Raw genomic sequence first — 23617 nt, forward strand, 5'->3', positions numbered from 1 at the left:
AGAGGACCTTGTGGCATTTAGACTGATGAGTCCAAAAGAAGCAGGATTAAAATCGCTAACAGTCCTGATAAGAAACATGCAGTCTCAGTTGCATGGTTCTGATTCTCTCTCTCTCTCCATCCCTCTCCCTCTCTCTCTCCTTCTCTCTCTCCTTCTCTCTCTCTCTCTCTCTCTCTCTCTCTCTCTCTCTCTCTTTCTCTCTCTCTCTCTCTCTCTCTCTCTCTCTCTCTCTCTCTCTCTCTCTTTCACACACACAGACACACACAGAGGGGTTTACCTGCAGCACTGATTCTTGATTTGGCTGATGGGGATTTATACTTTAAGTGTTTCGCTCCTAGGGGGAAATAATGTCAAAAAAAAAAAAAAACACAAAAAAACAAAAATACTCCATTTAGAAAAAGCAAAATAGATTCACTGAAATAAGTAATTGTTTTTAGATTTAAGGCCTGGAAAAAAATAAAAATAGAATCAAATAAAAATGTTAAAGCCTGATCTTGACCAAGGAAATAATATAACTCCCTTTTCAAAATGCATCTGTTCTAAACCTTAATATTTATGTTTAAAATCACTAATAATATATTTGTTCCAAGTCTGCATTTCTTTTCTTAGCTGTAAGGATCAACCGAGGAATACCATCATGGATGCTCTTTTTAATGACTTTCATTAGCCCTTTGCCAGTCACAATTTTTGCTCCATCTCTGTATCATTTGTACAATTACTTAGCTACATTTTTGTCTTTAAAACAACCATGTTTATACACTCATTTTTCTAAAGCAGTAATGTCCATAACATCCAGAGTGAAACTGAATTTTTAAATATAATCAGCAAAAACTTACTCTAGTTATATAGAATTTTAATTTTAAAATTTGTAAAGAGTATATTGGAAAGATACAGCATAAATTCTAGGATGGAGGGATCAGCCAAGGAGGCATCTGGTGGGAAAGACAGTTGGGAGAAGAGAGCAGATGTCATCATGCAGTCCCCAGGCTGATTCAGCTTGAAACTTTGTGTCAATTCATTGGCAGTTCAGGAAGAGAGCATACACTTGCTGACCCCTTGGTCAGCAGAGGAAGAAGCATTTGGACTGACACTGGTACCAATGATACCGCATAATGTCCCCAAAGAAAGGACTGTGAGTTGTTGCCTAAAGTGGGAATAGAAGTTGGATTTATACGAGCTATTTGGATTCTAAAATACCTGCAAAATATATAGCCATTACTATAAAAATATTCATCTGTCTACACCTAAAACGCTCTCATTACCAGTGCTGACTCTTGAGTCTAGAAACCCCTTGTTGTAGCATATTCTGTTTAAAAATGACAGGATCAATTAGCAACACCCCCAGGTCCCCAGCCCCATTCCCACCCTCCTACTCAAGGCCAACACTAGAGACTTGTCCTTTCAGCTCCTAACTTTGCTTTCTTTCCTGAGAAGGAAAGAATTTCATAATACTTCTCCATATTCCAAAACACAAGCCATTGTTCTGCCCTCTTTAAAAAGAATAGAACAACGTACCCTTGATAAGCCAAGCAGCCATTTCTAAACATCAGATTGCTTGGTTGATTCATAAACACAATAAATATTTACTGTGGACTATGGCTCAGGCACACAATTATCTTCCCTTCCAGAATTTATTAATTCCATCGTCAATGACAATTGTTGTACCACTATTTAAAGAGAAAGTAATTTGAAATTCATGTTTCCAAATATGTTCAGTGACAGGGAGAAACTATATTCAAAATGAAGCACAAACCTCCAAGGGTTTAGAATGTCTTTTCTCTGCCTGCAGTCAGCCCCTGACTACAGTGACATTGGGCCATTGAAAAATAGGATTCCTACTTTTCCATTAGGTTGCCTTAGAGATGCCATTGTTCTTTAAATATTGTAAGAAATATTAAGGCTAATTAGTTCTCAATTTTCAAACATAGGCACAGGATTTAAAAAAAGACAAAAACAAAAACAAACAAACAAAAAAAACTGGAGTTCCTGTCGTGGCTCAGCTGTTAACGAACCTAACTAGTATCCCTGAGGACAAGGGCGCGCGATCCCTGGCCTTGATCTGTGGGTTAAGGTTCCAGCGTTGCCATGAGCTGTGGTGTAGGTCGCAGACACGGATCAGGTCCCGAGTTGCTGTGGCTGTGGCGAAGGCCAGCAGCTAAAGCTCCGATTGGACGCCTGGCCTGGAAACTTCCATATATCTCGGGCGAGGCCCTAAAAAGACGAAAAAATTAAATTAAATTAAATTTAAAAAACTTTCTCTGAGTCACACAGCTAGTAGATAAAACCCTCACAGTCCAGCTCCAAAGCACATAGTCTTAACCCCTTGTAATACACTGCCGCTCAAATCCATCCATCGTGGTCGTCTCATTGTAAGGAGATTCTGCTGTATTCTCTTTTTTCTCTCCAGATTGAAAGAAAATAGCTCTATTCGATGCATCTTTCATTTAACATGCTTACAGATCTCTTCACATTAAAAAAAAAAAAATGCCATGGCACTGTTCGCCTCATGAGAAGAATAAAAAAATCCAGATACCAAGTAAGTGGCGATTCCCTCTACCACAGCAGCTTGCCATGTACAAAAATGTGGCAACCACTTTTTCATGGTAACTTTAATATTCAATAGAAAGAAAAGTGTTATTTCTAGAACTTCCTTCTATTGCCAGTCAGTGCAGAGACAGTATTAAAACATTGGGATATTCATTTCCACAACAAATAGGTTGGTTGTTCCAGTTTGGAGCAAGTTATTTTTTCTTGGCGGTTGACATAATTTGCCCAAAGGGAAACAGGAGCTATTTTTAAGTGAATTATTTTACTGAGTCTTCACAAAATTCACCCACTGCCAGGGCTCCTCTACCCTCAGAAGTGTAAAACTTTGACAAAAGCACTGGATGTGAGTTCAAATCCCAGGTCTATAGAAAGTAAAATTGTGCATTGTGGGTCTAGGATATTATCCCTCTAAGCTTCTGCTCCAGAAGTTTGTGTTCCTTCTATTCATACGTTAATTTTTTTTTCTTAAGATGCATACCCATGGTATATGGAATTTCCCAGGCTAACAGTTGAATCAGAGCTGCAGTTGCCTGACTACACCACAACCGTAGCAATGCAGGATCCAGGCCACATCTGCGACCTACACCACAGGTCATGGCAACACCAGATCCTTAACCCACTGAGCAAGCTACAACAGGATCTCAATATGTTAAATCTTTTTTTTTTTTTTTTCCGCTTTTTAGGGCCACACCTGTGGCATATGGAAGGTCCCAGGCTAGGGGTCGAATTGGAGCTACAACTGCCAGCCACAGCCACAACCACACCAGCACTAACTCTGAGCCATATCTGCAACCTACACCACTGTTTATAATATGGCAGATCCTTAACCCACTGAGTGAGGCCAGGGATCGATCCTGCATTCTGATGGATACTGGTCAGGTTCATTACCCCTGAGCCACAACAGGAACTCCCATATGTTAAATCTTGCTTTTTTTTTTTTTTTCCTTAGAGCTGAACTCGCGACACGCGGAGGTTTCCAAGCTAGGGGTCAAATCAGAGCTACACCTGCTGACTTATGCCACAGCCACAGCAACATGGGATCTTTAATCCACCGAGCAAAGCCAGGGATCGAACCCAAAACCTCATGGATCCTGATCAGGTTTGCTAACCATTGAGCCACAAAGGGAACTCCCCATATGTTAAATCTTAATGTCGGGAGTTCCCGTTGTGGCGCAGTGGTTAACGAATCCAACTAGGAACCATGAGGTTGTAGGTTCGGTCCCTGCCCTTGCTCAGTGGGTTAATGATCCGGCGTTGCCGTGAGCTGTGGTATAGGTTGCAGACGCGGCTCGGATCCTGCGTTGCTGTGGCTCTGGCGTAGGCCAGTGGCTACAGCTCCGATTTGAGCCCTAGCCTGGGAACCTCCATATGCCGCGGGAGCGGCCCAAAGAAATAGAAAAAAGACAAAAAAAAAAAAAAAATCTTAATGTCTGCTGTGAAGGAATTTGGATGTGAGGTCTTTCTGTGATGATTAGGTCATGAGAGTGGGACCCTTATGAATGGGATTGGTGCTCTTATGAAAGAGACCCCAAAGAACCCCCTTGCCTCTTCCACCACATGAGAACATTGAGAAGACAGCCATCTATGAATCATAGATGGTTCAGTCCTCTATGAACCATCTAGCTTTCACCAGACACTGAATCCTGATAGTTCGACCTTGCACTTCTCAGCTTCCAGAGCTGTGAGAAATAAATTTCTGTTGTTTATAAGCCCTCCAGTCTATGATATTTTATTTCAGAAGCCCAAACCGACTAAGACAGCTTCCACTTCCTTATCTGTAAGGAGTGTTAACATACACTCCAAAGTGCTGCCGAGGTCATTAAGTGAGATGACATCTGAATAAAGTGCCTACTACCATGACAGGTAAGAGTAGCCAATCAAAGCCATTAGTTGAATGAACTGAATTTAAAATTGAATTGGCGTTCTCTGGTGTCCTAGCAGTTAAGGATCTGGCATTGTCACTGCTGTGCTCAAGTTACTGCAGTGGCTCCAGCTCAGTCCTTGGCCTGGGCACTTTCATATGCTGTGGGCATGGTCAATAATTTTTTTGAAATAAATAAAATTGAACCAAAGATATAGGTACAAAATTTATTTAATTTGAAGGTATTTATTTGAACGTTAGTTTCCTTATACAGTATTTCAGTACAGAATGCATTGCAATGAGTTTACCAAAATAAGTATATGATATAAATAATATGTACTCATACGAACATATATTTTCTTATCAGTGTACACTGATCATGCATTGTATCATACCCTGTAATATATTCATTGTTCATATAGAGAATATGGGTGGAAAATAACTGCATTTTCCACTGCAATCAACTATAGAAATTGCTTAGACATTCAATAATCCATCTACCTAACATGCAACTTAAAAACTTCTTGATGCAAATTATTTAAAACAATATTGAGAATAAGAGAGGAGTTCCTACTGCTGCTCAGATTCCATTCCTGGCCTAGGAACTTCCGTATGCCACCAGTGTGGCCAAAAAAGGAAGAGAGAGAAAAAGAGAAACAATTTTGCACTAGCCCCAGGAGGAAAACTTTAAGTCCTCAAGTCCATACATATTCATTACACTCAACATCATAAAGCAAGGCTCTTGGAATATCTTCAACTTCTTATCTGAGGTAGTTTGAACATGATCATACCACGTCTTCAATAGCTTATTAAGTCATTTCTCTTAGTTAAGCATTCTAGTCTTAGAAGAGAGAATGGTCTTAAAAAATTAACAGCATTCTTGTTTTAGAAGAGAGCATAGTTTTAAAAAAAATTTTTTAATGATCAAAAGCCCTTTTCTGGTAATACTTAAGAAAAGAGTAATCCAGGAGTTCCCATCGTGGCTCAGTGGTTAACGAATCTGACTAGGAACCATGAGGTTGCGGGTTTGATCCCTGACCTTGCTCAGTGGGTTAAGGATCCGGCGTTGCTATGAGCTATGGTGTAGGTTGCAGACAAGGCTCAGATCCAGCGTTGCTGTGGCTGTGGTGTAGGCCGGTGGCTACAGCTCCAATTCGACCCCTAGCCTGGGAACCTCCATATGCCATGGGAGTGGCCCAAGAAATGGCAAAAAGACCAAAAAAAAAAAAAAAAAAAAGAAAAGGAAAAGAGTAATCCTTCTAAAGACCTAAATAGCACATTATAGCACTTACATAGGCCTCCGTGCCTATAGCTCTGTTTGGGATTTGTGTTGGAGGAGATGGAGGGAGGAAAACTGGGACAAGAGCACAGAATCAAGGGCCCAAGAATTTGTGTGACAGTATTATCTCCAAAAGGCAGACACAGGAGATTCTGGATTCTAAATTAAGACCATAGCAGCATAAGTCAAGGGCCAAAAACAAATATCCTAGGCATTATCTTTTGGGATTCTCACATTCATAAGAAAGCAGGCTGCAACAGCTATGAGAGATCCCAATGAAATTAGCCTCTTTGTCTAGCTGGTTCTCATCTTTTAAAGGAATTTTAGTGAGGAGAGTAAAACATCAGTTCACAAGAGGGCCTTTAAGTATTCTTAATGTTAATTATTTATCATCACCTTCAGAAAATCACAGATGGGTTGAAAACAGAGTGGAATAGCCCGAAGAGCTTTTTTTGTCCTTAGACCTGGGAAGCTTGGACCTCAGTATATAGCACAACACTCCATACACCTCCCATTTTAACATGGAAATTTCAAGGATGTTTTGAATCCTGAGACAATGCTTTCAAATCTTTCTCAATTCAGACATCCAAAATTTACTTGAAGCCAGAAAGACTATGTCAACTCCAGGAAACTTTGCACTTGAAAAAGCGTGTGCTAATAGTCACAAGAATAAAAAGTTAAAAGTTATTAACTTATATCCACATTAATATACAATATGCGAATATATGGGGGGAAAAAAAGAGGAAGCTTGTCCTCTGCTTTCTCTAGAATTCTTTCTTTCTTTTTTTTTTTTTTTTTTTTTTTTTGTCTTTTGTCTTTTGTTGTTGTTGTTGTTGCTATTTCTTGGGCCACTCCCGCGGCATATGGAGGTTCCCAGGCTAGGGGTTGAATGGGAGCTGTAGCCACCAGCCTACGCCACAGCCACAGCAACGTGGGATCCGAGCCGCGTCTGCAACCTACACCACAGCTCACGGCAACGCCAGATCGTTAACCCACTGAGCAAGGGCAGGGACCGAACCCGCAACCTCATGGTTCCTAGTCAGATTCGTTAACCACTGCGCCACGACGGGAACTCCTTTTTTTTTTTTTTTTTTTTTTTTTTTTTAGAATTCTTTCTAATCAAGGCTGCCTAGTGGTTTCTGGATCAGTTTTGCAAGTGACCTGAATAAAACTATAAATTTAAGACGCAGTATAACAATGTCTGACAAATACTAGGGGCCTAGTGACTGGTGAATGGTTCTTGCCATTATTATTAAATAAAAATTAGAAATAAATACCTTAAAATGTAGTGTGTAGCAAATTATTACGTTTGTAAGAGAAACACACAGAATTCAATCTAGAGCAAAACTTCAAATGGTAGAAGAATTTGATATATTAACACTTAAACTCTACTTAATACTTGCTACTTAGAATCATAGAATCCTGAAGGTCAGATTAGCTTCTAATATTGAATTCCTCTTTTTCATGCCTGAAAAGTAGTTGTCTATCCTATATTTTAACATACACAGTGACAGGAAAGTTATCTTGTTTCAAGATGTCTATCAGGAAGGTTTGATTGTTTGCAAAGCTTTCTTTCCACTGTTGCAATATCTGACCTGCTACAAATTTTACCCACAAGTGCAAATTCTGAGGATTCATGGGAAACCCTATCCCCTTTTTCCTAGAATGGACATTTAGACAGGTGAGGGTCTTTGCCCAAATCCAAGTAGTTCATCTCTGTAATAACAATCATTGAGTTTACTACATAGCAGGCCTTTTGCCTGTAATAAACCATTATTAAATCCCCATAACAAATATATGTACAGAAATGATTTTTAGTGTCATTTCTTGCAGAAGTTTAGGCCTAAGGATTAGAACTCAGGCCTTTCCTTTATTGGACCCATACTTTTTCCACGTCACACTTTTATAGAAAAGATAGCAAATATTATATATTCTGTATTTGCTCACTCCTGGAATGAGCCTTCTATCTGTGGGACCTAGCCTGCCCTAAGCTTTCCCCACTATCAACTGTTTAGCTTATGGAGGAATTAACTGACTTCAAGGGGTGTTACCTGAAAATTCGCGGGTAAGTGGTGGGAACGTCACATTCATCTTCACTTCCCCTGGATTATTTATGGCCTGTGTGACTTTATTTTGTGCAATTGTCTTTCCCAAATATATTAATATTCAAATTGATGCATGAGACATTTCATGTCTCTATTTTTCCATTTCTCAGATTTTCAAGAAGGCAATGGGCAAAGAAATGAATGTGTCCTCTATTCATCCATCACCCCCAGTACATAACTGGTTCAGTTGGGTACGGCAACATATATCTGCCTAGCATCTTTGACCAACAATTTGTTCCTCAGTGATAGTAACAAGGAAAGTTTCAACTGGTTTAAAATGACTAAACATCAAGTGAAATTATTTCAGCAATTAGACATGTTTGGCTAGGTCTAAGACGGCTTGCCTTGAATATAACATATTAGAAATGTGGACAGGAGTTCCCAATGTGGCTTAGAGTGTTAAGAACCTAATAAAATTTCCATGAGGATGTGGGTTTGATCCCTGACCTCACTCAGCAGGTTAAGGATCTGGCGTTGCTGCAGTGTAGCTCACAAATGTGGCTCCGATCTGGCGTGGCTGTGACTGTGGCTGTGGGTGGCAGCTGCAGCTCCAGTTCAACCCCTAGCCTGATAACTTCCACTTGCCACATGTGCAGTTGTAAAAGAGAAGAAGAAGAAGAAGAAGAAAAGAGATGTGGACAAATTTGGAATCACTTCCACTATAATGTGTTACTATCATAGCTTGAGAATAAATGTGATTTGCTACCATTTCACTCTGCATCACAAAAACAGGTAACTGGCCTTCAAGGAGTAAAAGAAGTGAAACCAAAGGAGTAAAGAAAAGTCAAGAAGGTTCTCAAAGCTTAAGTGTTATCCTGGTCTAGAGCATGCTGATTAAGTATCTGAATAAAGAGTTACACCCTTGATATATCACCCACTTCAGGTGGGTTCCTGAAGTGATTGCAGAGGTATTAGCCATGGCAGTGTTTAGTCCAGGAGAGAAAAGGATGGTGCATTTATTTCAGGGCATATGAAACTTTCCCAAAAATTATACCTCACAGCAAATACTATATATTCTGTATTAGCAGACCACTGGGATGAGCCTTCTACCTGTGTGCCCTAAGCTGTCCCACAGTCCCTGAGGTGTTAACAATAGCCTCATTATTAGTAGTGCCTAGCTTAATAAGCACCATGCCCTTGAGAAAGCAGTTAACCATGTCCACCCACCGAGTTCATCCCCTTGGCAGGTTGGGATAAGCATTGTAACTAGAAGCGAATCATGTGTCCATGACATCTGGAGAGCTGACGCTCACCCCCATTTTCATCTGCCGCCCGGGAAATAACCACCGTTTCTAAAGTTATTGCTTTCTCATTAGCAATGAGCAGGCTGCTTTAGCTCCTATGCTCAGTGAGAGATTTACTTGCAGTTCTCAGGAAGGCACATGGATCTCAGTATCCTCCTTAAGACATGCCAAATACAAAGCCCAAGGAGGAAAAGCAAAAGAGAGCTTCGGAAATATTTACCTTCTCCTCCAATTTGGTAGATACAAGTAAATTCTTAATGGAAAAAGGAAAAAGACTTGTCAAGGAATGAGAAGAGTTCGTAACAATAAAACTTGTACCTTGCCTCCTAGGTAAGGAATCAGACTTGATGTGCTAGGCGCCCCCCAAACTCTAATCAGATTTACAATCTAGAAGGCTGATCCCTCCCCCAACAACTGCCTTAGAGACCAGTTAACCTTAAACAGTCATTTGTCATGGGATGTTCATTTACAACTTCCCTCTACCCCCTACCCCAAAATATTACTCGCACTCCTAAGGAGATGGCCTCTCCCTAACCCTTGAATAACGAACAAACCTGTGCTGAAAGTAGGAACTACCCCTTTTTCTCTAAAACTAACTTCTTCCTAAGCGTCAGGGAGTTCTCTCTCAATGCTTCTGGCCAGCTTGTTGGTCAGTAAAACTTGCTTGAAGTCTCAGTGCTCCGGCCTCCTGCTGCTTCTTTGATTTTCTGCTCTAACATTGCCCACATTAACAATCAAAGTACTATGTGTTATCAGGAAAGGAAAAAATACATAATTCACTGCCACGTTAATGCTTCCATTCAGTTCTGGACTTGGCGTGCTGTTGCTGACACATTTCACGCAGTGGAGAAGACTACATTCCATTGGCACAATATCCCAGCCCCTCCTGAGCTCTTTTTAGAGCAGGATCACTACATAGGGTTCTCTCCAAACATCTCCCCAGCCTCCACCTGCAATTGCAAAGGTGGTGTCTGAAAGGTCACACTGAAACCTTTGAAAACTTGACAATTTTCCTTTTTCCACCCCTTTTAGTGGCACTGACTACATAGTGCCTTGGCTTTATTTTACTTGGATTTCCCCGAAAAGCTCTGCAGACCACTGAAACCACCTAGGAAGTACCAACAGCTTTTAAGAGCACAGTTTTTGGTGTCTGTTCATACCTTGGTTGGAATCTCACTTCTGAACTTCTAGCTGAGTTAGTGAATCAGGAACCTTTCAGGATAAAAGCACTGGAGTTCCCCACATGGCTCAGTGGTAATGAACCCAACTAGTATCCACGAGGATACAGGCTCAACCCCTGGCCCCAGTCAGTGGGTCAGGGATCCTGCATTGCGTGACTGTGGTGTAGGCTGGCAGCTGCTGCTCCAATTCGACCCCTAGCCTGGGAATGTCCATATGCTGTAGGTGTAGCCCTAAAAAGACCAAAAACAAACAAACAAACACACACACACACACACACACACACACAAAAGCATCCTCGGGGGCTCAAACAGAATGGAATTTAATGCAGAAAAATGGTCCCACGAAATCAAGGAAAAGTTGAGAAGCTAAAAGGTGATATATTAGTCAGTTTTTAATTAGATGTAACAATAGCATAGACTGAGTGGCCTCAAAAACGGAAATTTATACAGTGTTCCTGGTGTGGCTCAGCAGGCTAAGGACCCAGTGTTGTCTCTGTGAGGATGTGGGCTGAATCTCTGGTCTCACTCAGTGGATTAGGGATCTGATGTTGCCACAAGCTGTGGTGTAGTTCACCAGTGTGCCTCGGATCTGCTGTTGCCATGGCTGTGGCATAGGCCCCTGGCCCGAGAACTTCCATATGCCGCAAGTGAGGCCATAAAAAGAAAAATAAATACAATTAATTTCAGAAAAAAACAGAAATTTATTTCCTACAGTTCTAGAAGCTAGAAGTCCAAGATCAAGATGCCAGCCAGTATAGCCAGATTCTGGTGAGAGCTCTCTTGCTGGCTTCTTACAGCCAGCCACTTTCTCACTGTGTCCTTACAGGGTGTGAGGGTGGGGGTTCATTTCCTGTCTCTTCTCATAGGGACTTGTAATTTTATCCGATCCGGGCCCCACTCTTAAGGCCTTATTTAACCTTAATTGCTTCCATAAGGGCCTTATCTTTAAATACAATCATATAGAGGGATTAAGGTGTCAGCAGACAACCCAGGAATCAGCAACAGAAAAAAGCCATTATCACCTTTGAGTTTGGAGTGACACCAAAAGTAAATGTTACTGGAGCCTAGAAGCCAGGGCCATCCAGCAAGAGCTAGAACCCTAGTAGCAGAGGTAGCCTAGTAAGAACAGAGACCCTAGAGGGTCTCTGTCCAAGGAAGACAGATTTGAGGAAATGCAGCTGCTGAAGCAGGGTCAGGAGAGCAGGGAGACGTTCTCTGATTCCCCCGCTCCCATGCGCCTCTCTTTCACTAGTACCTCTGATTGGCCAATGCTACCTGGGCATTTCTTGCCATGCAGAGTGGAGGAGGACAAGTGAGATACGGAGCTAAGAACCAGATAAAGGACAAATGGTACATTCACTGTGTGACCTTGGGCAACCCACTTTTCTGAACATCATTTTCCTCACTTATAAAATGGGGACATGGAGTTCCCATCATGGCACAGTGGTTAGCGACCTCGACTAGCATTCATGAGGATGTGGGTTCGATCCCTGGCCCCGCTCAGTGGGTTAAGGATTTGTCATTGCTGTGAGCTGTGGTGTAGGTCGAAGACACGGCTAGGATCTGATATTGCTATGGCAGTGGTGTAGGCTGGCAGCTGCGGCTCCAATTCGACCCCTAGCCTGGGAAGCTCCATGTGCCATGGGTGCGGCCCTAAAAAGCAAAAAAAAAAAATAAAATAGGGACAACAAGAGACTTATTTTGAGGGTTAAGGAATATAATTCTTATGAAGCATTTAGGACAGTATAAATTCTCTCTCTATGGAGATATAAACATATACGATATATTAAAATACTAGTTATATGCAAATATACAGATACTGATTATTACTAGTCAGGGACTTTAGCTTTAGCTCTTGTGTTAACAATGACTGACCAATCAGGAAGCTATGGTCAGTAGAACAGGATCAATAAACCAGGAAAATCCAAAAGTTAGTTTGAACCAAGCTATCTGTTAAGTGAAATTTCTAAGAAGGTGAAAACAAAGTGAAATTTCTAAGAAGCTGAGTGTTGTCTCAGCTTCTTTTCTACGTTCTCCTTTTCTCCTTCTTTCTCCATTTGAGGCCCCCGTCTTTCTCTTCCAAGGCTCCAAGATTGTGAACATGTGTGCTTGTGGGTGAGCATCATGATCTTTAATTGTTGGATCAATGGATCTCTCATCTATTCATTTCTCCCAACTTCCAGCCTAAAAAGAGGGAATGCAGAGGCTCACGGTGTAGATAATCTTCTTTATGAAATAACTCGCCTCACTCAGGAATGAAGATCTTAGCAGATGTCCTTTAGTGATGAAAGACTAATGGAGGCCACTCAGCCTCTGCCCCACGGGCATGCACTGCTTGGCAAGGGAAAGATCGAATCATTCTGCCAAGGTCACATCCCTCCCTCCAAGGAGGAAACAGTGCAGCCAAGATGATCAATGGAATGGATCTCAACTGCTCTATGTCTCACTCTCTGGAACAACTGCAGAGCTCAGACTAAAAGAGACCCAAGGCAGAATGCTGCAGCAAAGCAGAAGCCCAGGGGCAGGCCTGCACTACCCACCACGTGAATCAAGGTGAGGGCATCTGATCAGCTGGTAGCAACTGGATGCAAATGCAGTCAGTACATTCATTACACAGTGGGGTAATCAAGTACAGAAGGGCCAGAGTTAACACATTCAAAATTCACAGTTTTTATCTGCTTGAAAATGATTCTCAAACAGGAATCCTTCCAGGACTAACATGCCAGGGAAACCAGAATCTTGTGGAAACCGCTAGTGTTTCCTTGTTCCAGGCCTTCCTCCTTTAGAGTTGGACATGAGCCCATGTGGTGTGGGCACAGGAGAGACAAGGGAGGGCTGGCTGTTTCTGCCCCAAAAAGACAGACGGTCAGAGGATATTCTGAGGAAGAGCCACACCCAAGACGGCTGTTCACGTGAGTCTCTATAGCAAGGCCAATAATGAAATCACCCTAAACACACATATTTCTCTACAATTGAGAAAGCAATTTCAGCTACATAAGCCTTAAGCCTTACAATACATAGAACAGATGTTGTGACTTCTCTTTTCAACTTGAAAGAAAATAGCTCAGAGAAGCGATTATCTCCATGAGAGGAAAGGAATGTACTACCAGGACTTCTTTTTGAATGAAAAGATACTGTAATTTTTAAATCCTAAGTATAAACAATACTCCTCGTGGAATATTCACCCATATTCCTGTCTCATCTTCGATAACTTTTATTTCAGTGTATTTCCAACTTTCTTTTATGCACAAATACGATATGGCTGCAATCATTCTGAAAATGTCATTTAGCAACCCACTTTTTCAGTAACAATAAGTTATAAGTGTTTTCCCATTTTATCTCAAATTCATCAGCATGACTAGGTATTACACAAACCCCTGGCCTTTATCATGTCTCACCATCCTTCTGTAAACAGCTCCCCCATGTTGTTTGAATAGTCTCAAAACCATAATGCTACAGCCTCAAAGTATTCAGATTACGAAAATAAACATATTCAGTTGACAATAATCATATTTATTGTGAGAACTATTGTTATACTTGAGCTTTCCTTGAAAACAAAGCAGCCAGTCATAATCAACAGATGTTCCTTGAGCATCAGCTCTAGGAGTAAATGAGCAGATATTCAATTCATCCCACTTAAGTATGAGTCAGTGTAAGCAATCAGGGGTGAGGTCATTTGAGGTTTAAAAATTGGCAAAATAAATAGCAGCTGCAAAAGTTACTGTGTGGGCAAGATGAGTTTGAGAAAAAAATATTCAAAATAGGAGTTCCTGTTGTGGCTCAGCTGGTTGAGAATCCTACTGACAGTGTCCATGAGGATCTGAGTTCTATCCCTGATCTCTGGCCTCACTCAGTGGGTTAAGGATCCAGTGTTGCCTCAAGCTGCAGCCTAGGTTGAAGGTGAAGCTCAGATCTCGTGTTGCTGGGGCTGTGGTGTAGGCCGGCAGCTGCAGCTCCCATTTGATCCCTAGCCCGGGAATTTCCATATGCTGCAGATGTGGCCCTAAAAAGAAAAAGAAAAAAATTCCAAACAGTAAACAATCCAAGAAACCAAGGGAGCATCAGGAGAGGCAGGAATTATCGCAGAATAGTAGGATGCTTAAAGGGAAGGAATTAGCAATGTAGTTTGGTGGGAAAAGCATGAGCTAACAGACAAGATCGGGCTGTAAAGTAACTAATAGTCAAAGGCTTAGGTGGCCTTGGGCATGTCCCTTCAGAGTTCCTCAGAATCCCTGGAAGGGACATTATTATCAGCATAACTACATTTGCTATGCATTTACTAAGTGCCAGAAATGAAGGTAACTGCTTTACATAGATTATTTTGTTCAGTTTCATCGTCATAACCACCCTACAAGAAAGAAAATATAAAATCCCTCTTAACAGATAAGGAATTGAGGTTAGAAGAAGTTAAATAAATTATCCAATGTCACAGAACCAGCAAGTATCAGAGAAAAGACAAACAGGTCTTGGCTCACACATGCTTTACACTGTAATGCTTTCCCTGAAGGACATCTAGCTTGGTCAAAGCGCTGTGATCCTTAAGTCCTTTTTATATCAACCTCCCAATATGAGAAGACCCCAAGGATGGGGTCTACTGGCTCTCAAGGCAGACCATGAAAAGCTCTGAATCCATGAACTCATCCATTCATTCAACAAATTTTTGTGGCATTCGCGTCGTGGCTCAGTGGAAATGACTCTGACTAGCATCCATAAGGATGCAGAGTCGATCCCTGGCCTTGTTCAGTGCGTTAAGGATCTGGCGTTGCTCTGAGCTGTGGTGTAGGTCGCAGACATGGCTTGGACCCTGCATTGCTGTAGCCATGGCGTAGGCCAGCAGCTACAGCTCTGATTCGACCTCTAGCCTGGGAATGGCCTTATGCCACAGGTGCGGCCCTAAAAATACAAAACAACAAAACAAAACAAATGTTTGTAAGCACAAATATTTTATGGGACAGGCATAACTCCTGGCCCCTGGTCCGGGAAATATAGGCGGGAACAAACTAAGTATCTGCCTTCATGCAGTTTATATTCCTATAGAAGGGAAAAGGGAAGAGACAGAAAGAAAACATAAAGGATTCAGAGGGTGATAACTGCTTTGGAGGAAAATGAAGTAAGGCAAAGGAGGGTTGGGAGTGCTGAGTGGGCAGAAAGAGGTTGTCTTTTCATATCAGGAAGTCAGGGAAGGCCTCTCTAAAAAACATGTGAGCTATTTATGAAATAATATTCAGATATCTATGAGACATATGTGGAGAAATAGGAGAGAATCCATTTCAGGCAGAAAAAGGCAAGTGCAAAGCTCTAAGGCTAAATCCTGTTTGGTGTGTTTGCAGAATATCAAGGAGCCAGGGTGGTAGGAACAGAATGAGCAAGAGGGAAGCAGGGGTCATGGAGAGGAGGGTCCTGATCCATGAGGCTCTTGTAGCCACAGTCAGGGCAAAGCTTTGGAGAGCTTTGTGCAAAGGATGACACAGGTATATGTAGAATCACTCTGGCCACTATGCTGAGTATAAACTGCGCACCCAGCTTCTGCACACTGGCACCAATTAAGCCTCAGAGACAGAATTTTGGGCCAAGCCAAAAGAACAGCTTTATTACTTTGCCAGGCAAGGTAACATCCTCAAAAGTGTGTCCTCCCTTGAGAGTAGACAGCAAGGGGTTTTATAGATTTAGTTTTGGGGGAAAAAAAAAACACCAAAAAAAATCAGAGCTATCGATAAGGATAGGGTGCCTGCATTCTTTTCCCTCCATAGATGATTTCAAAATCATCAAAGCTGGAGTCAGGTGGTCTGGTGACGGTTTCTGGTGGTCTTTGGGGTTATTGCACCTTGACCTTCTCTCTGCAGTGGAGACTGCTCACAAAAGGAAGGGGGTGTTAGGGAGTGTTTCGAGGAAAAAAGAAATTACTAGGCACACCATATAGCTCTAACTAGAAAGTAATCATTAGTGAAATACAGCAATTAAGCAAGGAAGAAATTATTTGTGAAAAGCCAGTTAGAGTAAGTTAGTGGGCCAAGGCAGGGCATCACATAATGGAGACTGTTTTAACTAGTTTTTAGCTGTAACAATGTTTCCTAATCATTAACTCTTGGTCCCCCTTTTGAGACTTAGGGGAGGCCTGGCAGGCTAAAGGAAAAGCCTTTTACACAAGGACACAGAGGCTTGTAAAATGGTTTCAACTGGGACATGGGAGGAGTAGAGGGCCAAAGGGCCAGTTAGGGAGCGATTACAATCATCTAGGAAAGAGATTTTGGTGCCCAGAATCCAAAGGTAGAGTTGGTGATACTGAGAAGTGCTAAGCCACTGGCCACGTATTGAAGGTAAATTCCAGGAGATTTGTGGACGGTGAATTAGAGAGAATAGGAGAAAAGAGAAATTGAAGGTGAGGTCAGGGTGTTTGACCTGGGAAAGGGGAAGGATGGAGTTTATAGGTATTGTTGCAGGCATGACTGGGGAAGACATTTAAAAAAAAGAGCAGAGGTTTAGGGAAGAGGAGGAGAAATGGGACCTTGGCTTTGCCATGGGAAGTTGACGGCTCATGAGATATTAAGGTACAGGTGGCAGCTCAAGGGAAACCAACCACCATAAACCCTGTGCTCTTATTTTACCTGTAAAATGTGTAGGATACACGTCCTCCTAGCTCTCAGTGTTATAAGAAAAGGTAAAAAATAAAATTTTTTTAAAAAAAGGCTCTCAAGAGTAAAACATTATCAAACCAAACCTTGATAAAGATGATAATTTTTTATAATCATTGGAAATTAAAACCTCAACAGTGAAGAATGAAAAGAATGCACAGATGGGGAACGTGTCCCCATATGGACAACAGGATGAGAACAGAGGAGCCAACCAGCCTGACGGCATAGATGTAAAATGAATGTGTTGGCTTTAACAGTGGGATGTGGCCTTGGAGATGATGACGTGCTTGGGCTGTCTGCAATCTCCACATGGTTACTGAAGTTTTTCAAAGCAATTTTCTTTTTCTTTCTTTTTAAAGATGCATTGCCAGAAAATTTATATCATAAAATAGGTGGATCACCCACAATGCCCAAATGCCACCTTAGCAAAGAAACCTTCCTTGGCCAACCAAGAAAAAACATCACACCCTCCTGTCAAACTCTGTCTCACCTACCCTACCTCGTTTATCATTATAACCTCCATCACCTGATATAGCATATACTTTTTTAAAAATGATTTGTTTTTGTGGAAACAGGACATTTTTATTGTACATGCTGCCTCCTCAGGACCTAAGGCCAGTGTCTGGCCTATAATGGGTACTTAGAAAGTATCTGTTGAGTGAGTGAATGAAAGAATGCTCTAAACTTCCTGGAACCCTTACTAGCAGAGGTGGCCCCTACACCTGGCATCCAGCTCCAGGACAAAGACTGGCCCAGCATGCGGGTTCTGAGGCCTTCCAGTCCCCTCTCTCCAGCTTCCCCCACCACTGCAGCATGACCGCAACCTCAGAGTCTGGCTTCTTCTCTTTAAAATCAGATTCCAGGGCAACTTGAGCTCCCTTCCCTGTTCCCGCCTGGGCTACCGAAGCCCCCTCCCTCCCATCCCTGGAAATGAACCCATGACCAGAAGTTTCCAGAAAGAACTTCCTCCTCACCCCCACCCCCCCAGCCCTGCACCCCTCCTTTCCGCCGTAGGGGACCGGAGTCTGGAGCCCGAGGCAGCGTTTCTGGCGATGCTCTAGGTCGCGCCCGCCCAGGACCAGTGGGCACCGTGCCGCTGAGAACCTTTCTACTGCGTCCTCTTGGCGGCAAGGCGACCTGGAGAAACATCTAGCAAAAAGACGATTCCAGGCGCCTCCTCCCGCTTCCCTTCTCCGCTCCATTCCCTATTGACTAGGCTTCCTGGTGAAAAAAGAGTGTCACTCAGTCTGCATACGGTGCCGCTTCCTCCAGAAAGAATCCTTGGGTTCTGCCTGTCTCCCAGGCGATAGAAGCAGCTTTTTAGCTCTTCCCCGCCCATCTCCCTCTCCCCCACCTCTTGGGGAAGAAAATGTGACCAGCGGCGACAGGAGGCTGCAGTGGCTCTGAGACAGAACTGAATGTACAGAAACCCAGAAAGGAGTAGCTGGCATTAAAAAAAAAAACAAAAAACAGTCTCAGAGCTTGATTTTTCAAAGCCTTTCAACTCCGCTCATTAAATTCTCACAGGCTGGGGAGGTTTGTTGTCTAGATTATTTTTAAAAAGATGTTTAAATTATACATATTTCCAATGTAAATCCGAAAACATCAGCAAATGTGCTCAGTCCTGACTAGAAACAGCACAGAGCTCTCCACAGACGGGGTCACAGCTGGGCTGTCAGGAATCCCTGGGAAGGAAGAAATGGGGGACCGATCTTGGTGGCCGTTCTTTTTCCCACGACACCGCCGGTGGGGGCAGGATGTCAGGGCACCTTGTTGCTGCCAAGGGATTCATGCTGGGAAGATGAGAAAGATGCCTCATCTACAAATAGACTCCCATCTTCTCAGGAAATAACGTTGCCAACGGGGTGAAGAAAGCCCTTTTCTACTCATTTGGTTTCAATTATCTCTTGAGTCTGAGCCGTGTTGTTGGGCAAGGGAAAGGTGCAGTGTGTGAGGCTCCTGATTTGAGAACAGCAAGATGCCTCTCTGGCCAGTCTCAGAATAGCAAGCTGAGAATAGGTGTCTAAATAATACACCACCTCCCCACCCCACCCCCCTATAAAAACCGGCCTGGTGATGGCTTTGCCTGGGGAGGGGCCTTTCCTTTAAGCCTTGTAACCCCTCCTCACAGAGGAGTGCCCCATGAATGCTGTAGAGGCTGAAATCAATTCACTCCCTGTGGTCTGGAGAGTTGGGTAAGGTGTCAGTGCTTAAAACACTTTCAGAAGTCACACTTCTCTGTTTCTGCTATTCAAGTGGGACTGGGAGGAATTGAGGGCAGTACACAAGAGAAACAGAACAAGCTGAGTTTCTGGCTCCTTTATCCTTCCCAGCTGCTCTAAGTCCCTAAGCAGCCCCAGTTCACCTTTCAGTTCCCTCCAGTAGCCTAAGGCAGCATTGCCACAGCTCTTGATCCTCAGAACCTGGCCAACCCCGGAGACCAACTAACACCCAGGATGTGTGTTCAGGAAGGTGGTGCATCTTAGTCTCACCTCAGAATCATCCTCAATTTTCACACTTCTGACACCAATTTTTCTGTTTTAAACTGAGAACGGTTTGTGATTTACAGTTGCGATTCTCTCTCACACATACCTTCCTGTGTGTGTTTAACCTCTGTGGTAAAAAGTTGAGATTCTCCAGTGAATAAATGACTAAAAACAAACCAAGTCAGAATGAGCATGTTATTCCTTCCTTTCAAGCCATGATTATGTAAGATGCAGGCAGAGTTTTTAATGTAGGGTTTCTGTCTTTACCAGTAGACTAGATATAGAGTAAAAGGGAGTATTTGTTTTGCTGCATTGAAGCATCCTGAAAGGTTTTTTGTTTTGTTTTGTTTTTTTGTCTTTTTGCCTCTTCTAGGGCCGCTCCCACGGCATATGGAGTTCCCAGGCTAGGGGTTGAATCGGAGCTGTAGCGACGGGCCGTCGCCAGAGCCACAGCAACCCCGCTGGATCCTAGCCGAATCTGCGACCTACACCTCAGTTCATGCCAACACCGGATCCTTAGCCCACTGAGCAAAGTCAGGGATTGAACCTGCAACCTCATGGTTCCTAGTTGGATTCGTTAACCACTGAGCCACGACGGGAACTCCTGAAAGGTTTTTTTTTTTTTTAATGGTTGTATCAGGAAATGGTCTTTACTCCATATGAAATTAATAAGGGTGTGGGGTGTCAGATTGAAAGTATGACATTTAGCTAAGAGTAAAGGGATTAATGGCCATCAATACACAAATAAAAGTATCTTTAATACTACCAGAATCAGAGTTCCCTTTGTGGCTCAGAGGTTAACAAACCTGCCTAGGATCCATGAGGACTGGGGTTCAATTCCTGGCCTCGCTCAGTGGGTTAAGGATCTGGAGTTGCTGTGCGTTGTGGTGTAGGTCACAGACGCAGCTTCAATCTCGTGTGGCTGTGGCGTAGGCCGGCAGCTGTAGCTCAGATTAGACCCCTAGCCTGGGAACGTCCATATGCTGCAGATGGGGCCCTAAAAAGCAAAAAATTAAAATTAAAATAAAAACAAAGACTACCAGAATCCTGAACCTCATGTACAGGATCTCAGTTTTTTTATAAAGCCGTTTCACATTTGTGGATTTCATCCTTGTAATCCACATACCTTTTTTTTATTAGATGTGTCCAATTGAAACTCATATGTTTCCTATATCAGAACCTAAGGTATTACAAAAAATCTAAAGTGTCAACTTAGAAGGGTTTGACCATCTGACAAAACACTAAACACTTTTATTTTCCTGTCACGACTTACCTTAAATTATATATTAGCTGCCACTGTATTTATTCCAATGAACGAGAATGATACACATTTCATTTCAAATGAATTAATGGAGGAAAACAAAGGTCTTGAAGTATAGCTATGAAGCTTTAAAAAAAAAATGTGAGGATACATGTTGGGAGCTATTAAACTATACATAATACCCTTTGAACATAAAATCCCATTAGGGGAATTACAGAAGATGCTACATTCGAAGGACAAACTGAAAAGGCAAATATCATATGATATCACTTATATGTGGAATCTAACTAAAGTAATGAAGAAGGACTTATTTATAAAACAGAAACAAACTCACAGATTGTGAACTCAAACTTAACGATTACCATAGGAGAAACCATGTGAGGAGGGGATAAATTAGGAGGATAGGAATAACATATCCACACTGCTGTGTACAAAGTAGATAATTAACAAGTACCTACTGTATAGCTTAGGGAAATCAACTCAATACTCTGTCATAACCTAAATGGGGAAAAAAATGGATATATGTCTACTACTGATACGCTTTGTTGTATACCTAAAACTAATGCAACACTGCAAGTCAACTCTACGCCAATAAAATAAAATAAAGAGGGACAAACTGAAGCATCCATTTATGAAGATATTCATTGCCAGGCTGTCTAAAACTTTCACAAACATATTTTTTAACTTAAATTGGGATACGTAATCAAGTAAGAATGAGTACGCCAATGAGAACAATCGCTCAGATCCAATGTCAACTACTTATTTACTTATTTATTTGTTTATTTGTTCATTGTCTGTGCATGCGCGCACACACACACACACACACACACACACACCCACACACCCACCCACTCTAGTCCCTGAAACCAGGAATATTGTCTGCCTTATTTCTTGGGCCTAGAGCAGCACCTGGCACATAGTACATAATTAACATATGTGGAAAGAATGGACCAGTTATGTTAAATATAAACAAAGAGAAATAAGGACAAAAGAAGAACATATAAATAAAAATTATGATGGTTAAATAGAGAAAATGTGATTTTTATTCTTAAAAATATTTTTAATATTCATGCATTATTATTTTTAAGCCCTTCATATATAAAATAATTATTACGTTGAATTAGACTTAAAAGGCTACCGATAGTTACTTTCTGGGGTTCCTAAAATTTTTTTTCTTCTCATGATGCTTTACCATGTAGCTTTTAAGCTCTCATGTCAGACTCTTCACTGGGAATTTTCTAGAGGATCTTAAATTGAAAATACTTCTGGCTTCATAGTGTGTATAATTCACTGCATTCTGTTCTGTTGAACATTTGCCCCAAAGTAAAACATCCTGTATTCTCCCCTGGAAGTCTCTTTAAAATATGAATCATGGCTAGAGAAATTCTGATTACTCACACCTCGGGAAGAAAGAAGAAATTGTCCATTCTGGCTGTGTGCAGGGAAAGTTCTCACAAATATTAAACCTTTGCCATTCTATGCCATAGGTGCAGCCCTAAAAATACAAAAAACAAAAAACTTTGCCATTCTAGAAACATTTATTAAAATGCTCACTAAGGAGTTCCCATCGTGGCACAGTGGTTAACGAATCCGACTAGGAACCATAAGGTTTCGGGTTTGGTCCCTGGCCTTGCTCAGTGGGTTAAGGACCTGGCGATGCCATGACCTGTGGTGTAGGTCACAGATTCGGCTTGGATCTCGCGTTGCTGTGGCTGTGGTGTAGGCCAGCGGCTACAGCTCCGATAGACCCCTAGCCTGGGAACCTCCATATGCCATGAGAAGCGGCCCTAAAAAAGGCAAAAGACAAAAAAAAAAAATGCTCACTAAACACAAGGCACTTTGTTGGGTATGGTGGAAAGAAACGAAGACATTTATTTATTTATTTATTTATTTAGTCAACTTTTTCTTCCTTGGCCCCATGAAATATCTTGCCACAAGAAGGAGCAAAAGGAGAAGGATGGAAGAGGAAGAAAAGGAAGAGGAAATGGAGGGGAAAGAGAAGAAACCACTGCGCATCAGTTAAATGTGAACAGAATTAGAAAATCGTGACCAGATAGACAAATAACACTCTCAACCAAACTTGAGTCCATTCACCCAAGTTTTGCAGCAAAGTCAATTTTCTGGCACTAGGTTGTAGTAAATGAAAGTACAATGTTTACTAGCAAAGCAAAGGGGCAGCTAATATTCTAAAGACCTGAATTGTCTGATGGCTTTTAGGAATTTTTTTTCCCCTTTTGTTTCTTTGTTTTTTCTCAATAATTCAATGACTTTTATTATACTTATAGTTGACAACCACCAGGACAACCTAATTTTAGAACATTTCCATCCCAGCTTAGGCTGGTTTCTAAAGGCAGTGTGAGGGAGAGGGTTGTAGGATGCATGATCAACTCATGGACCTTCTTCTGATTGGTTGGTGTTGAGGCAACAGGGTGATGTTTCAAGAATCTCAATCTTCAACTTTCTGGTTCCAACTGATCCGGGGGTCTACATCCTGGTGGTCAGCAACTGCTATTTTTAGTATCTGCAAACTCAAGGATGTGGCTCAAGACATTATCTGTAGTTCTTGAAAAGGAATTAAAGCCTTTGATTTATGGCTAAACTATTACTATTTTGTCTTGCTTGACTCCTTTCCTTTGTTTCTGCATTTTTCCCCCTTCTGTGATTAAATTTGTTCTCTGGAACCCAGGGAAAGCCTAGGCGGCTAAAGCTTTTCTACAAACAAGAGCTGGTGTACATGGAGCTCTGTCCCTAGAAAAACCTGGCAGGCTCCTGCTCAGCTTCAGAACCACATCCTGAAAGCTGGTGATCCTTGAAGATAAACTTCGAGTTCATCTCTGTTTATAAAATCTAGTTCCTGTCTCCCTGAAGCTTAATGTTTAGCAGAGTAATTTATATAGATAAAATAATCAAAGGAATTTAAGAAAAACTTGGTCATCGTGAGTAACTACAACAGGAGTTCCTGCTGTGGCTCAGCAGGTTGAGAACCAGACTAATACCCATGAGGAAATGGGTTTGATCCCT

The sequence above is a fragment of the Sus scrofa genome, chromosome 14 (genome assembly GCF_054392235.1).
Source record: "Sus scrofa isolate SSC_HxYL_T2T_F1_AM1 chromosome 14, Sscrofa_HxYL_maternal_Yorkshire_Landrace_v2.0, whole genome shotgun sequence".
NCBI lineage: Eukaryota > Metazoa > Chordata > Mammalia > Artiodactyla > Suidae > Sus > Sus scrofa.